A 14,862-nucleotide genomic window follows, 5' to 3' on the forward strand; every position below is an offset into this window, starting at 1 on the left:
AATACTATGTATATTTAAATTAACTTATACTTACAGGTTCCACATGAATCTTATTTTTTTTGGGCAACATGGTCACGCGGCAAAAGTAATCTTGAATAACTCAACAAACTGCAGAAGTTATCTCAAGAAGATCTCTGACGAAGCTTGGCTCGCGGCGTTTATAGCGACATCTAGTGGCGGCCTTGGTTACACCAAACATTGTAACCAACGTTGTCATGGCTGCGGTCGATCCAATCATTGTTGGCTGCCGGGAACGCTCAATTTGTATCCTTGTCAATATATATATATATATATGAAACCGTATATATATATACATATCCGTATATATATATATATAATATATGTGAAACCGGTTAAACCTGGGCTCCTGTCTCATTCCCGAGTTGGGATTGCCCATGGCAGCGCGTCCGAAAGAAGAATGTAAATCTACGTTGACTTTGTATGGAGTTGCGTCGCCCCGTCGCGTTTGGTGTGAACGCACAGTACGCTTCAGCACGTTACGCTTCTGTAGTCAAAGTGAAACTCAAACTTATCAAGTTTGATGTGTGGTTTAGTAAAGCGCGACCTTGTGTCATTACACATGACCTACGTTGTTTTAGATTAGTTGTTTAACTATTCCTAACTAATGAGTGTGTTCCTGCAGTAGGCCAACCTGCGGTACGGATTTCTCAACTTTATTTCACTGTCAACACTTCACCAAGAAACCGACTTGAACAGAAACTGCGTTTGCTTCTTGATTTCTTTGGAGTCGACCCGAACAACAGATCAAATACGATAGGAAAAAGAAATATTGAGAAAGAAATACCCAATATGGAATCAGGTAAGGTGGATTTATCTTGAGAAGCTCAGTTACTAAGTCAATTGTACATTTTTCTGACATGACGATTTAGAAAAGGTTCCGTACAGGGCGGACATTCGGTGGTAGGCCTACCAGAATAAATCATTACATGAATCTAAGATGTAGGCCTACATTACACACTGTACCGCACACATTGTGTCTGTGAATATGTTCCTTTATGGTAATCCATATATTTTGTAAACGTGTTATTGTTAATGTATTTGTGAACTTATTAACCTACCATAAATGATTGTGCTTATAAATATATTTTCCAAAATCAATAGCTGCCTCCCAACTATTTATCTGTGCCATTTATAAACGTTTGCACCACAGTGCTCTAAACCTATCATACCATCACATTTTCCTATGAAAAGAAGAATACATAATTATTATTATTATACATATTTACATAATTATGAAGCATTGTTTTGGATAACCAAAGACTAAAAATATTATATTGTTTTAGTGACATAATCTCTTAAACAACATTTTGTATTATTATTTTTTATCAATACGGTGCAACATTGTTGCTCTGTGCAGTAGTGTGTTTAATGGACAGCTTGTGTACTGTTCCACCAGCAGGAGCAGAGGGGCCGTGGCCAACAGACATGGGAGAGAATGATCCAGGAGAAGAGCTGAGGCTGATCCTGATTGGAAAGACGGGATCTGGGAAGAGCGCCTCAGGGAACACCATCCTGGGCCAACGACACTTCCTGTCAAAGGCTTGCGCCAGCTCCGTTACCAAGGTCTGCCAGCGGGGGACCTCTGACCACCATGTGGAGGAGGAGGCGGGGAGGAGGAAGAAGGTGATGGTGTTGGACTTGCCAGGTTTTGGAGACACAGACCTGACCCGGGAGCAGATCATCACGGAGATCAGTCGCTGCATGGCGCTGACGGCCCCCGGCCCCCACGCCTTCCTCTTGGTGGTCCCGGTGGGACGCTACACAGAGGAGGAGAACATGGCCGTCACTATGATGGCTGCTGTATTTGGAGAAGCGGCGGTCAGCAACCACACGGTGGTGCTGTTCACCAGGGGAGATGACCTGGACGAGCCGATAGAGGAGTACCTGGCCAGCGCACCTGCTGGCCTCAAGGCTTTGATTGACAGGTGTGGAGGCAGGTACCACGTTCTCAACAACCGGGCGTCCAGCGATGTGCAGCAAGTTCACCAGCTGCTGGGGAAGGTGGAGCAGGTTGTGAAGGACAACGGTGGAGGGTGTTACACCAACCCCATGTACCTGAAGGTAGAGGCAGTAGTCGGGTCCTCCAGACACAGTTTGCGCGAAAAGGCGTTGCTCTCCCCCAGGCTGATGGAGAAAGTGAGGAAGGTGGTGGCGGCGGGGCTCTCTGGCCTGGTGTTGGGGGCTTTGTGTGGGGCCGCTGGAGTAGCCGTGGTTGGGTACACATTACCCTTTATTAAAGCTGGGGCCGCTATCGGAGGGTGGGTGGGGGGCGGTATGGGTGTAATGATTGGGCTAAAAGCTGAAAGTCCTTTGAAGGGAGCTAAGCAAACCCTGTGCCAGGTGGGGAAAATAGGAGTCGTAGTTGTGGGCGGGGCTGCAATAATGAGAATTTCAAGTTTTAGGGCTGCAGGAGCTGTAACCTCTGTTACAAACGCAGTAACCTCTGTTACAGACGCAGTAACCTCTGTTACAAACGCAGTAACCTCTGTTACAGACGCAGTAACCTCTGCTGCTGCAGGAGCAGCCTCTGTTGCTGCAGGAGCTACAGGGGGTTTGTCTGCTTTGGCTGCAGGAGCAGAGGTTGCTGCTGCAGCTGCTGCAGGAGCTACAGGGGGTTTGTCTGCTTTGGCTGCAGGAGCTGCAATGGTTGCTGTTGCTGCTACAGCAACAGCTGTAGTGGGTAACATAGAAATATCCGGGAATATAAAAACAGGTGAATTTAAATTAAGTTGCAATAAACCATGACAGGGTCCTACTGTTTGACCGTATGAGTATGGTGGTGGCCTACTGATTACATGATGGTAAACATTATTTTATTGTCAGACCACGGTATGGTAATATGGCATTGTTATGCCTTAATAAATGGTTTACCGGAAGTTAAAATATCAAAACAATCACCAATCATGTTTCTAAAGCATACTGTGTCAAAATCCACTGTCAAACGGACGTTTGCAAAATGTTAATTTTATTACATTTATTTATGTCTTCAATTTGGCATAGGTACCTATGGAATCTCCTATTAATAGCCATAATCCACAGCTGGGCGTATATGTTAGAGCTGTTTAAACGTGTTGTAGAGGTGTTTACATATGCATGTATTTCACTTTAAAATGTACATCTCTGCCGTCTTTTGCCTTATTGCTATGATTTTACACCATATAGTCCCACAGTCACCTTGTGCCGAGTTTGCAGCTTTTACCATCTCCAGCAGCAGGTCTGTTGGGTGTTTGGTCAAGTTGTGGTCACTGCACTATATCCAAATGGTCTGACCGTATGGGTCTCTTCACCTATACTACCTTTACCTGTTGTTTTATGTATATCGGGGTCATTTGGACCTTGATATATTTCATATTTTTGTATATTGGGGCCCTCAGTCTGGGTGAAAGGCTGGGGCAGAACTGCAGTGGGCTCTCATGTCCTCTTGTAAGGGAAGGAGACAGCCTACTGGGGGGCGTGGCCAACTAGGGGTACTGGGGGCGTGGCCGACTGGGGGGCGTGGCCAACTAGGGGTACTGGGGGGCGTGGCCGACTGGGGGTACTGGGGGCGTGGCCGATTGGGGGCGTGGCCGACTAGGGGTACTGGGGGGCGTGGCCGACTGGGGGTACTGGGGGGCGTGGCCGACTAGGGGTACTGGGGGGCGTGGCCGACTGGGGGTACTGGGGGGCGTGGCCGACAAGGGGTACTGGGGGGCGTGGCCGACTGGGGGGCGTGGCCGACTAGGGGTACGGGGGTACTGGGGGCGTGGCTGGACACCTTGTCTCTCACCTGTTGCTTTACTTCTCTTCGTGTTCCTAGTTTTCACTTCACTTGGAGATGTGCCTGATCATTGGCATAAAACTGGCTTCATATATGTTTTTATTGTCATGATTTATTCACTGGAAAATAATCAATTAAGGATGTATTGATTTCACAGTTTTATAAATGACTTGCATATTTTAAATCAATAAACAAATAATTTCCTGTACTGACTGGATAATTTTTGTCTTGACAAAAACATTTTACAATTAAATTTAGAGTTAACTGGGACTTTATTAATACTTTTATCATTAAATTGTAAACGCTGTCAGATCTTTTTTCAAAATTATATATTATATATATTTTTAGAAACATTTTATATAACATTTATATTACAGAATGTTATATTACATAAATGTAATATAAGAATACTTGACAACATATAATAATAATAATAATACATTTTATTTAGAAGGCGCCTTTCTTGGCACTCAAGGACACCGTACAAGAGTACACAAAAGCAATATATAATATAATATATAATATACAGTATGTCATGATATTCTTCCGCCCTCGCCCACACACACACTGTAGCACACACACACACACACACACATAATTTCGTAAGTCCCACTTTTGTCATGCATGATTCATTTTCTTTTTTAAAGGAAAGTTTAAAAACCAAGTGTAATGCATTCACTTGAGAAAATAAATTCTGCTCGTTTTTCTGAATTAATGAGATACCTCAAAATCATGTGTGAAGCTCACCTGCATGGAGTCGGTTGCTGCTGTTAATCAGCCTCCCCTCCAAATGGGAAGAACGGGGTCGGTATAAGGTCTGTGTACGAAGTATAATTAATTTACAGTTGTTCACGTTGTATAATGAAAAATATGGGCTTAAATTTGTCTCATTAATATCTGTAAACGTGGGTGATCTACAAATATTTTTGATTTGCACACGTGTTTTGCTATCCACAAATACAAATTTCTAATTTGTAACTTGTATTTTGGTTTTTACAAATACGGGTGTACTTGTAAATATATTGTGTTTTTGTAAATACACAATTTTCCATTTGTAAAAACAAAAAAAGCCATTTGCAAAACTGAAAATTCTGCTCGTGAAGTATGACTCAGCATTTGTGGACCACACGCGCATCTCTTTCCTCACTTACGCATTTTTGAGACGATCTTGTCCAAGATCCGCACAGATCCACAAGCAAATAGCTCGTGATTCGCAACCCACACAGCAAAAGCACTCCGCGACGGATCCGCCGCGGAGGTATCGCGGCTTCCGGAACGGACCCGCAAAATGGACCCGTCTCGGCGTCCACTTGCCCTCAGTGACGGATCCGCTACGAAGGCGGATCGCGGACCCGCAGTGGCTCCGCGCCGCATCCGCTTGGGACCCGCAAATGTATACAGGCCTACATCCGCCGCGGACCTGCAACGGACTCCTGGCTCATCTGGCCCGGGTCCGTTTTGGACCCGTTTATCTCATTTTCAAAATCCCTTCTGTTCTTGCTGTAGGATAAAATAGGATAAACTAAACTATAGGATAAAACTAAAAACTATCACTAGCATTGGCTACTACAGCAATATAGGCCTAAGCTTAAATATGCATTCCTTCTATTTTTAACCTAACAATATTGTCAATAAACAAAAGCAGAAACAGAAACTAATATGTTTTATTCAACATAAAACAATGGGAACAAAAAAGTGGCATTTAGTGCAGGGGCGGAGCCAGAGGGACCTGATTGGCCACCCTAGGTGCCAACAACAACCCCCCACCCCCCACCGTCAACAATTCTGGTTTTGACATGAACTGCCTGCTCTGGTGTGGGTCTACTGCACACAGACTGTATATAATAGGAAGGAATGACGTCCTGGCTACGCCCCTGATTTAGTGACTAGGCGGGACACGGTATGACTCGCCGGTATGGCGAGTGGACAGTGCCAAACCTAAGGATAACCAGGAAGAGGCGAAGGAGCAGTCTAACCCTACGCTGGGACTGATTGGGACTGCAGACGAGAGACCAACAGCGACGCCACGGAGACTGCATGGAAGTTCCGTCCACCGGCGGCGGTGTCGCGGCGAGCAAATCTTTTTTCCGTAGGATGGTAGGGGAAGGCCTACCGCCTTTTTCGCCGCTGATTGGTTAGAAGTGCTCTCCTCCGATTGGTTATTTGATTTAGTGGCTGTCGGCTAGTCTACCACCAACAGTAGTAAACAAACTCGATCCAACAGTGATAAGTGCGTTCCGTCAGAATTGATTTTCACATTTCCATAGCCTGTTTAGCTAGTCATAGCTGTTTCGAGGACTTTTGTGATGAGAGAGAAGCAAGTGCTAGTGATGAAAGAGGCTGTGAAACCGCTCTCCAGTGGTGTGTATCTGCAAAGGAAATTGCAGTGCCCCTCAGGCAGAAGTTGCTGTTTAAATAAATGAAATATAATCTTAGTAAATCAACCATATTATTTCAAAAGGCAAGCTTAAAATTGACTCTTTATTTGACTTATTCCTAATCCTAACCTCAAGGTGATCCGGTATGATGGTCTCCAACTCCTCCTTTGCACAAATATGACACCACTTAACTGTCATGGCTGCACACACACACACACAATAATGTTTAACCTACAGTTAATATCTGTTTCTGTTTTAAAACACTGGTGTTTAATCCCTGCTCATCAAATTGCAATTGAGTTTTAGTTTTATCTACTTATTAAAAAAAACAAAAACACCACCATCACTAGCTTCTCTCTCATCACAAAATTCAACCAAACAGCTAGGACTCAACTTAACACGATCTAAACAGGCTATGAAAATGTGAAAATCTAATCTGACGGAACGCACTTATCACTGTTGGATCGAGTTTGTTTACTAGTTGGTAGTAGACTAGCCCGCCGCCAAATCTAATAACCAATCACACACACACACACACACACACATTAATTACTAGTAATGTGTAACATATGTATCTGCTTCTGTTTTTAAACACTGGTGTTTAACCTCTGCTCATCGAATTGCAACTGTTTTTAGTTTTATCTACTTATTAAAAAAAAAAAAAAAAACACCACCATCACTAGCACTTGCTTCTCTCTCATCACAAAAGTCCCCCAAACAGCTGTGACTAGCTAAAAAGGCTATGAAAATGTGAAAATCAATTCTGACGCAACGCACTTATCACTGTTGGATCGAGTTTGTTTACTACTGTTGGTGGTAGACTACCCGACAGCCACTAAATCAAATAACCAATCGGAGGAGAGCCTGCCGCCAAGCCCTTCAAACCAATCAGCGGCGAAAAAGGCGGTACCTTCCTCTACCATCCTACGGAAAAAAGATACGCTTCCCGCGGAGGCAGATCCAGCCTGACCTCTGGCGGCGGCTGTCGGTACTGCAGGGGGATTCATCCCATAATAACACAACGACGACAACAACAGTGTTCGTTTGGGGGTCATGTAAGGCCGCTGAGAAGAAGTAGGACGCGATCGCTCCCTGGTGGTCGGACGGGACGCTGCAGCTCAGCGTTCTCTGACTCCTTTTAGCAACAAAAGACACTAAGCGTGATAAAAATTTAACAGTATTTATTTCAGTTTTCATATACGTGGTACCAATATAGGGTTTCAATGATTACAAAAATAGGGAGGTACAAAAACGCTAGATATTACCACATGACAAACCCAACAGAGATGGTTTGAAGGACAACGAGAAGAAGCTCCAATCGACTGTGGCTCCACCGGACCGGCAGCTTTATTAAATAAAATGTAAATCTTAGGCGAAAGGCTCTCAGCTGAATTAATCCTGGACAGGGATGGACTGGGACAAACATTTGGCGAGGCCTTTTATGAGACTGCGGGAATAGCACGCGTAGAATTTTGCCACTGTGTAAAATAATAAAAACTAGTCCTTATCCGTGGATATGTGCATTGCAACTACACGTCAATGTTGGGATGTGCATGTGTTTAGAATTTTGTGAAGATCACTGGGAAATATTTTATAAGCAATCTTGTCCATGTACAAAATATTAGAAATTGCATGTGCCTAGAAAGGTAAATCAAGGCTGAAAATTATCTAAATAGTGCAAGATACAATTATTTTAGTGGAATGAAAAAGAGTGGGAAAGAATTGTCATATCTAACAACATACAAAGATGTCACATTGTCTGCCCCTCACTGCTGGTTACTGCTTCACATAAATCACAAATCAAGCTTTTTTTTTAACCAATGTTTGCAATGACAATATAGAAAAATGAGTCAGTCTCTGGCCAGGTATATATTGAGGGGCTATGTGACATTTCAGAGACATTCTCTTAATTTATGTTTTTTATACTTGTGCTCACTGAGCAAACCCAGGTTTAAACTTTAATACTTTTAGCTGGGGGGGGGGGACTCTCATGGGGATTGGGCTTCACAGGGTTTGTTGGGGTTACCGGCAGGGCCGGAGTGGGACCCATTTTGGGCCCGGGAGTTTCAGGCCCATGCCGGCCCACTTTTTTCAGTGATGGAAGAATTTGCATAAATGAACAGCACAAAACTCGTACTATCCCTTTTTGGATCAACGCTTGCCAAATGAAAAATCCACCTCAAGGATCTGTTAGTTTAACTATCAATTATGTATATAAAAATACAACGTTAACCCATTACATATTTGGGATCATTTCAATGCATCATGTCAGTTCTACGTGTGGGTTATCTTGTATCAAATCATTTTAATATTTTTTGTCCTCTCTACCTGTCCCCTCAGTCCTGTCTTCTTCATGTCTATCGGGTTCACCAGCAGCATCAGACAGGCTGGACTGCTGCTCTGAGGCTACACAATATTTGATATTTGATATAAATGACTATCTATCATGTTTGTTCTGTCTTTTATATTTTACATGAAATATGTTGTCTAGCCTTGCCTCTTCAGCGTCGGACTGGCTTATCTCTTCTGATGCTACAAAAAAAAGAAGGGGTTACTGCATGGGCTAACTCACACATGTTGATTTACGTTGCAAATGAATCATTAGATCCACCTCTCTCTACAAACCAATCAGATCACTTGATTTAGGCCCCCCGTTTTATAATATGGATTATAAAACGGGTGGCTTAAATGAAGCGATCTGATTGGTTCCCAACTGTTGTATATTGAGCGTATACACACAGCTATGACGCCCGTTCGTTCAGTATCACTCCGCGCCTAACTCTAACTGTTGTTTATGTATATATAAAAGCGATAGCATAGTTCACTGAAGCCTAAAAAACATGTTGATTGCTGGAGAGGGTGGAAATGTTGTAAAGCAATAGGCACACGGTCGGCAATTGAGCCTACTATCGAGTTCGAGTGAACTCGATAGAAGGCTAAATTGCCGGCGAACCAAGCTACCGTCCGTGCTTTTCCGACTTTCTAGCTTTTTCAAAATTGAGGGTGTCTATGACTTTAATTTCGCCATATTTACATAACCGTTTTATAAAAGCAATAGATCACTTCAGTCAGTGATATACGGTCATTATACCACAGTGAAGGGGGTCGCCACCCCTCCGCTGCGCGTCGGGACGGACAACGCCCCTTAACTGTGGTATAATGAGCGTATACCACAGCCTGTCGTGATCTATTGCTTAATTATATATACTGTGATGCTGGGGCTGAAGTGTCAGATGAATTAAGAACGTCTACTTTAGGAGAAGATAAAATAATGGTCAAAGTAATTTTTTTCTTTCACCCAAGCGGCCCGAAATACATTTGAAAGCGTCCCCACAGACAAACGCTGATACATAACAATCATATTTCCATTTGATTCATCGTTTTAGCGCCAGTGAAACAAGAAATACCGTCACCGTTTAAGCTTCACATTGTGTTTCTAGGTTAAATATTGTCGTTGTTAGGCTCTGCGCCGTCCGCAGCGGTTAGCTTTAGCGATAGCCACCTTGGGCTAGAGCGTCTTCTAGAACGTCCTCACGCTCGCCTCAACGTCAACGAGACCAACTGGAAATATACGAAGCTGGTAGGAAATTCAACTGTTAAGCTGTGACTCTGAAAATAGAATTTTAGGTCGAAAATCTGTTTGAACGAACGGTTAACGGTTAAAAATGTACTATTACCATTACAATATTACTATGACTGATGAACACTGTTACAATATTACTATGACTGATGAATACTGTTACAATATTACTATGGCTGATGAATACTGTTAAAATATTACTAATACTGTGATGATGTAGAATAAATCAATTACTGTGATGAAGTACTATGTATATTACTGTGATGAAGTACTATATATATTACTGTGATGAAGTACTATGTATATTGCTGTGATGAAGTACTATGTATATTACTGTGATGAAGTACTATGTATATTACTGTGATGAAGTACTATATATATTACTGTGATGAAGTACTATGTATATTAATCTCATGAAGTATTGCAGTAATGTACTGTGAAGATATTAGTGCCCTCCCACCCATCCTCCAAAAAGTTGTGATGTCACAGAGTACTGACCTTGGGGTCAGGGGTCAGGCCCAGAAGATGTTTCTGCCCCTCAGTGATCTCAGAGCTGGTGTCAGAACCTGGCAAGAAGCAGACTGTGAGGAGCTGGATGGATCTACAGAGCTAGATGTATCTAGATCTACAGAGCTAGATGTATCTAGATCTACAGAGCTAGATGTGTCTAGATCTACAGAGCTAGATGTGTCTAGATCTACAGAGCTAGATGTATCTAGATCTACAGAGCTAGATGTATCTAGATCTACGGAGCTAGATGTATCTAGATCTACGGAGCTAGATGTATCTAGATCTACGGAGCTAGATGTATCTAGATCTACAGAGCTAGATGTATCTAGATCTACAGAGCCAGGTGTATCTAGATCTACAGAGCTAGATGTATCTAGATCTACAGAGCTAGGTGTTTCTAGATCAGCAGCGCTGTATAGTCCAGAGACAAGTCACCATGGTCTCTGTGTTGGTAGTATTGTGAATCATGAGAGCAGAACTGCAGTAAAATCACATGTTACTCACCAGCTGCTGGACGTTGGGTTGAATCTAAGGATGAGGAGAAATGATCAGTGTTGTAACAGTGGTGAACATCCTCATGTTGTTCTACTTTCATATTCTTGAAGCCACAACATCACTGTGGCCTCGACCTTTGAGGAGGTTGGTCATTCAGCGATGGAGAGGTTTCTACAACCAGACCGCTGGAGTATCACCACAACCAATCAGAGTCTAGGAAGGGACGCAGCGAGGGGACAGGAAGTAGGAGCAGCTGGGGGTCAGGGGTCGGCTCACTCACCGTTCCTCTTCCTGTACCGCCAGACTCCCGCCAGGACCAGAGCTCCAACCAGGAGGAGGGCCCCGACCACAGAGCCCACGACGGTGAGGGCCCCCGGGAGCCCTTCAGGGGGAGAGCAGGAGGTGAGGTGTGTGAGGTGGGAGTCATCTCCCCTCCGTCAGCTCACACCCCGAGGTAATGGTGTGTTCCAGACGCCTCGGACACCAGCCTTCCGAGGTCCAAGTGGGGAAATCTCCCAGCTTTCTTGCGGCATTTCTCGGAGGCACGCCCCCTTTTGGTCGCCCCCCCCCCCCCCCCCCCCTCAGAATTCTGAGAGTAGAGCGAGCTCAGTGATGACGCTCTCAACTAAAAAGTCTGCGCCCGTAAAGAGATTTATTTTCTTTGTGTTTGTACCACGTTGGTCGTTTTAATGTTGATTTTAAATGCTCTTACACACTTGATTACATTGCTACTTTATTCCGGTCACCAATGTATGCATTGCACGGTCTTGCTGTGCGTGCGATACAATGTAGAGTTGTGTTGTTTGTTTTGGAGCTGGTTTGCTAAAGAGGCTAATGTAGCTAACAATAAACAAGGACTAGCCAATGGCATGACACGATCACAAAGACCAACGGGAACGCTATAGTGCTACCAGACAGGAAATGACGTCACAAGTGCAACTCGGAAGTGTCAGGGTCAGGGTCACCAGACCTGACCCTGACCCCAGCCCCGTCCTGAGAGCAGGACCAGGAGGTGGAGGTTGAGATGAGGTCGGGTGGAGGTGGTGGGGAGGTGGTGAGGTCGGGTGGAGGTGAGGTGGAGGTGAGTGCGGTCCCTACCGGTCTTCCCCCAGTTGGTCCCTGATGAGTTTGGGGTCCAGGCGGGTGGGGATGTCCTCGATGCCTTTCAGCTGGACCACACACTCGTACCTCCCCAGTCCTCCAGTGGGACGGCCGTGAGGTCCAGGTCCACGCTGAGCTGGAAGGTCCCGTCGTGGTTGGGGAGGACCTCCCCGGGTCCACCTGCTCATGGAGCTCCTGGCCGTCTCTCCTCCAGAACACCACCACCCTGTCAGGGCAGAAGCCTGTAGCATGGCACACCACTGGGGAGGAGGGGCTCCTCTGGAGCAGAGACACCCGCGGATGCTCTGGAGAGAGAGAGAGAGGGTGGGGGGGGGAGAGAGAGAGGGAGGGGGGAGAGAGAGAATGAGGGAGAGAGAAAGAGAGAGGGAGGGAGGGGGAGAGAGAGCGAGAGAGAGAGAGGGGGGGAGGGAGAGAGAGAGAGGGAGGGAGAGAGGGGGGGGAGAGAGAGAGAGAGGGGGGGGTAGAGAGAGAGAGAGGGGGGGGGTAGAGAGAGACAGAGAGAGAGACAAACAGAGAGAGAGAGACATACAGAGAGAGAGAGAGACAGACAGACAGACAGAGAGAGAGAGAGAGAGAGACAGACAGACAGACAGACAGACAGAGAGACAGACAGAGAGACAGACAGAGAGAGAGACAGGTGTTCAGTCTGTTGCTGTGGTGTATCAGTTAATCCACCAGACATGAGTCGGTCACGCCCACCAGGTCATGTGACTCTTACCTGTTCTCTGCAGAGTGCTCTTCCCATAGGCCAGGTACTTCTTCAGCCAATCAACACAGACCTTGGTGAGGCGGTTCTTCCAGTGTTCATTATAAGCTCTATCCTGATCCCACCTCCGTTTGGTGCTGAAGGCCTGATGAACCGGAGCGACCCAGGTCAGGGTCTTCAGGTCAAACGCTAGGAAGTCCTCCCCATCATAAGCATGCTGGTTATGACCATCAATATAACCATCCTCATCATCCCACTCACAGCCAAGCATCCTCTGAACAATGTGTGGGCACCTGAGAGAGAGAGAGAGAGAGAGAGAGAGAGAGAGAGAGAGAGAGAGAGAGAGAGGGAGAGGAGAGAGAGAGAGAGAGAGAGGTTAACTGTCTGTCTGTAGTCATGGACACGTGCGTGTGTGCGCAGGCTCGTGCATGCGTGTTTGTTTGTGTGTGTGTGTGTGTTTGTGTTCCTGCATGTGCGTGTGTGCGTGCGTGCGTGTGTGTCTGTGTGTGTGTGTGTGTGTGTGCGCGCGCGTGCGTGCGTGCGTGCGTGCGTGCGTGCGTGTACATATATAATGTAATGAACATACCTCCCGTCTGGTTGAAGCGCTTCTTAGCGGTCTCTACGTTGACCTTGTAGAGCTGCTGGTCACTCTGATATAGTCTAGTGTTCCAGTCCCAGTAGTCTGGGTCCTCTGTGGTGAGCTGGTCCATCCAGTCCTGTTTTGGGTACGGCTCTCTTACTGACGCTGTCATAGTGAGAAATCTGAACCTCATCCACCATCACTACAGCAACAAACTCTGGGAAGGATGAGAGTCCAGAGGACGCAGTGTAGAAATACCTCAGAGAGTGAATCACTGTGGACAGACAGACAGACAGACAGACAGGTAACTTTACTCACTGTAGACAGCAGTTGGCTCCGCCCCCCACAGCAGTTGGCTCCGCCCCCTCCCCCCCCCAGCAGTTGGCTTCGCCCCCCTGTCTACAGGTCATTTATGGAGGATTTGTTTTAACTTTATCGACATCTCTTCAGGTTACAGAACAACGCTTCGTCTAAAACACAAACAGCTTCATTTGAATCCTCCACTCAACTAGGAATGGGTTAACCTAGTGATGGTTAGTGTATACGGGGAAATGGGTTAACCTAGTGATGGTTAGTGTCTACAGGGAATGGGTTAACCTAGTGATGGTTAGTGCTGGCTCTTGGTTCTATGAACATCCTTACTGTACCCACAGAGATATATTGTTGTTTCTCTTTCTTCTGACTAATGCACTTCCTGTAATTCTCTCTGGATAAAAGCGTCTGATAAACGCCCTCAATGTAAATGTTAATGTTACTAACTGTTTCATTCTTATAACTGTATATTCCTTTATCCACCATTTTATTAAATACATTTTTACATTCTCAAGGATGTCTGAGAATGATTTATAGTGAGATTAAATCTCTTCTGTTGATCAAGTGAACTTTTAATGAGACAGTTTCCTTCAGTTTTATGAGATATGAATAACTTAAATGAACATTATTATACCATTATTAACGTAATGTTAATGTGCATGAATGTCCACCTAATGCGCAACACTTCACTGACCTGGAGGCAATATTTCCTCTTTCACTCGGTGGCTCGTGTTTAATTGTAATATAAATATGATGATATGAATTGATATATAATTAAAGTGAGTAGGATCGAACAATATCTAAAAATATCGGAATATATAAATATCGGAACAAGTGAACGATTATCATCCTGTGGATTAATTGGTCGAATTAGAGTTTGTACACAAACGCAGTTTCAGATCAAAAGGAAAGATAGCGAAACTAAGCGCTGCTTCGGGACCACTATAGTTCTAGTCGTGGTTCTAGATCTTGTTGGGACCGAGAGAGGCGGTGTGAGGGTCCTACCTGCAGACCCCCGGAGAGGAGCCCCAGCAACAGCAGCAGTCCCACCGCCCCCATGCTGAGTGTGGAGGATGGTGGTCTGGTCTCCTGAACGTCTGAACCGACGGGACTCGAGGGAGGGAGGAGGCGACCCGCTCGACCAATGGCAATTCAGAAAGGCGGTTGCGTCATTAGTCACCAGGTGGACCACAACGGTTGAAGTGGAAATAAGTGAAGCACCCGAACGCTGCGTGTGTGTGTGTGTATCACACACACATACACGAACGCACACACACAAAATAAAAATGATATATATATATATAGTGTTTATATGAATGTAAACTCAGAGTATGTCGACGGACTACAGGGTGACTCCATGTCTCCTGTTGTGACAGCGTCGTGGTGCTGAGGAAGTCAGCA

General features: G+C 45.2%; 1 pseudogene across 1 annotated transcript in view; it reads right to left on the reverse strand.

The window, feature by feature from the left end:
- Positions 1 to 1,423: 1,423 nt before the first annotated feature.
- LOC311341123 overlaps positions 1,424 to 14,862 on the reverse strand; it is a 36,121-nt pseudogene continuing 22,682 nt past the window's right edge. The window contains exons 5-12 of the transcript in view: positions 14,467 to 14,689; positions 13,152 to 13,423; positions 12,582 to 12,862; positions 11,840 to 12,147; positions 11,022 to 11,123; positions 10,751 to 10,774; positions 10,235 to 10,302; positions 1,424 to 2,076 (exon numbers count right to left, since the gene is read on the reverse strand). The product of the transcript in view is annotated as an uncharacterized misc_RNA (transcript). The remainder of the gene's footprint in view (positions 2,077 to 10,234; positions 10,303 to 10,750; positions 10,775 to 11,021; positions 11,124 to 11,839; positions 12,148 to 12,581; positions 12,863 to 13,151; positions 13,424 to 14,466; positions 14,690 to 14,862) is intronic.

This window comes from Micromesistius poutassou, assembly GCF_964030765.1.
Source record: "Micromesistius poutassou genome assembly, chromosome: 3".
In the NCBI taxonomy this organism is placed as follows: Eukaryota; Metazoa; Chordata; class Actinopteri; order Gadiformes; family Gadidae; genus Micromesistius; species Micromesistius poutassou.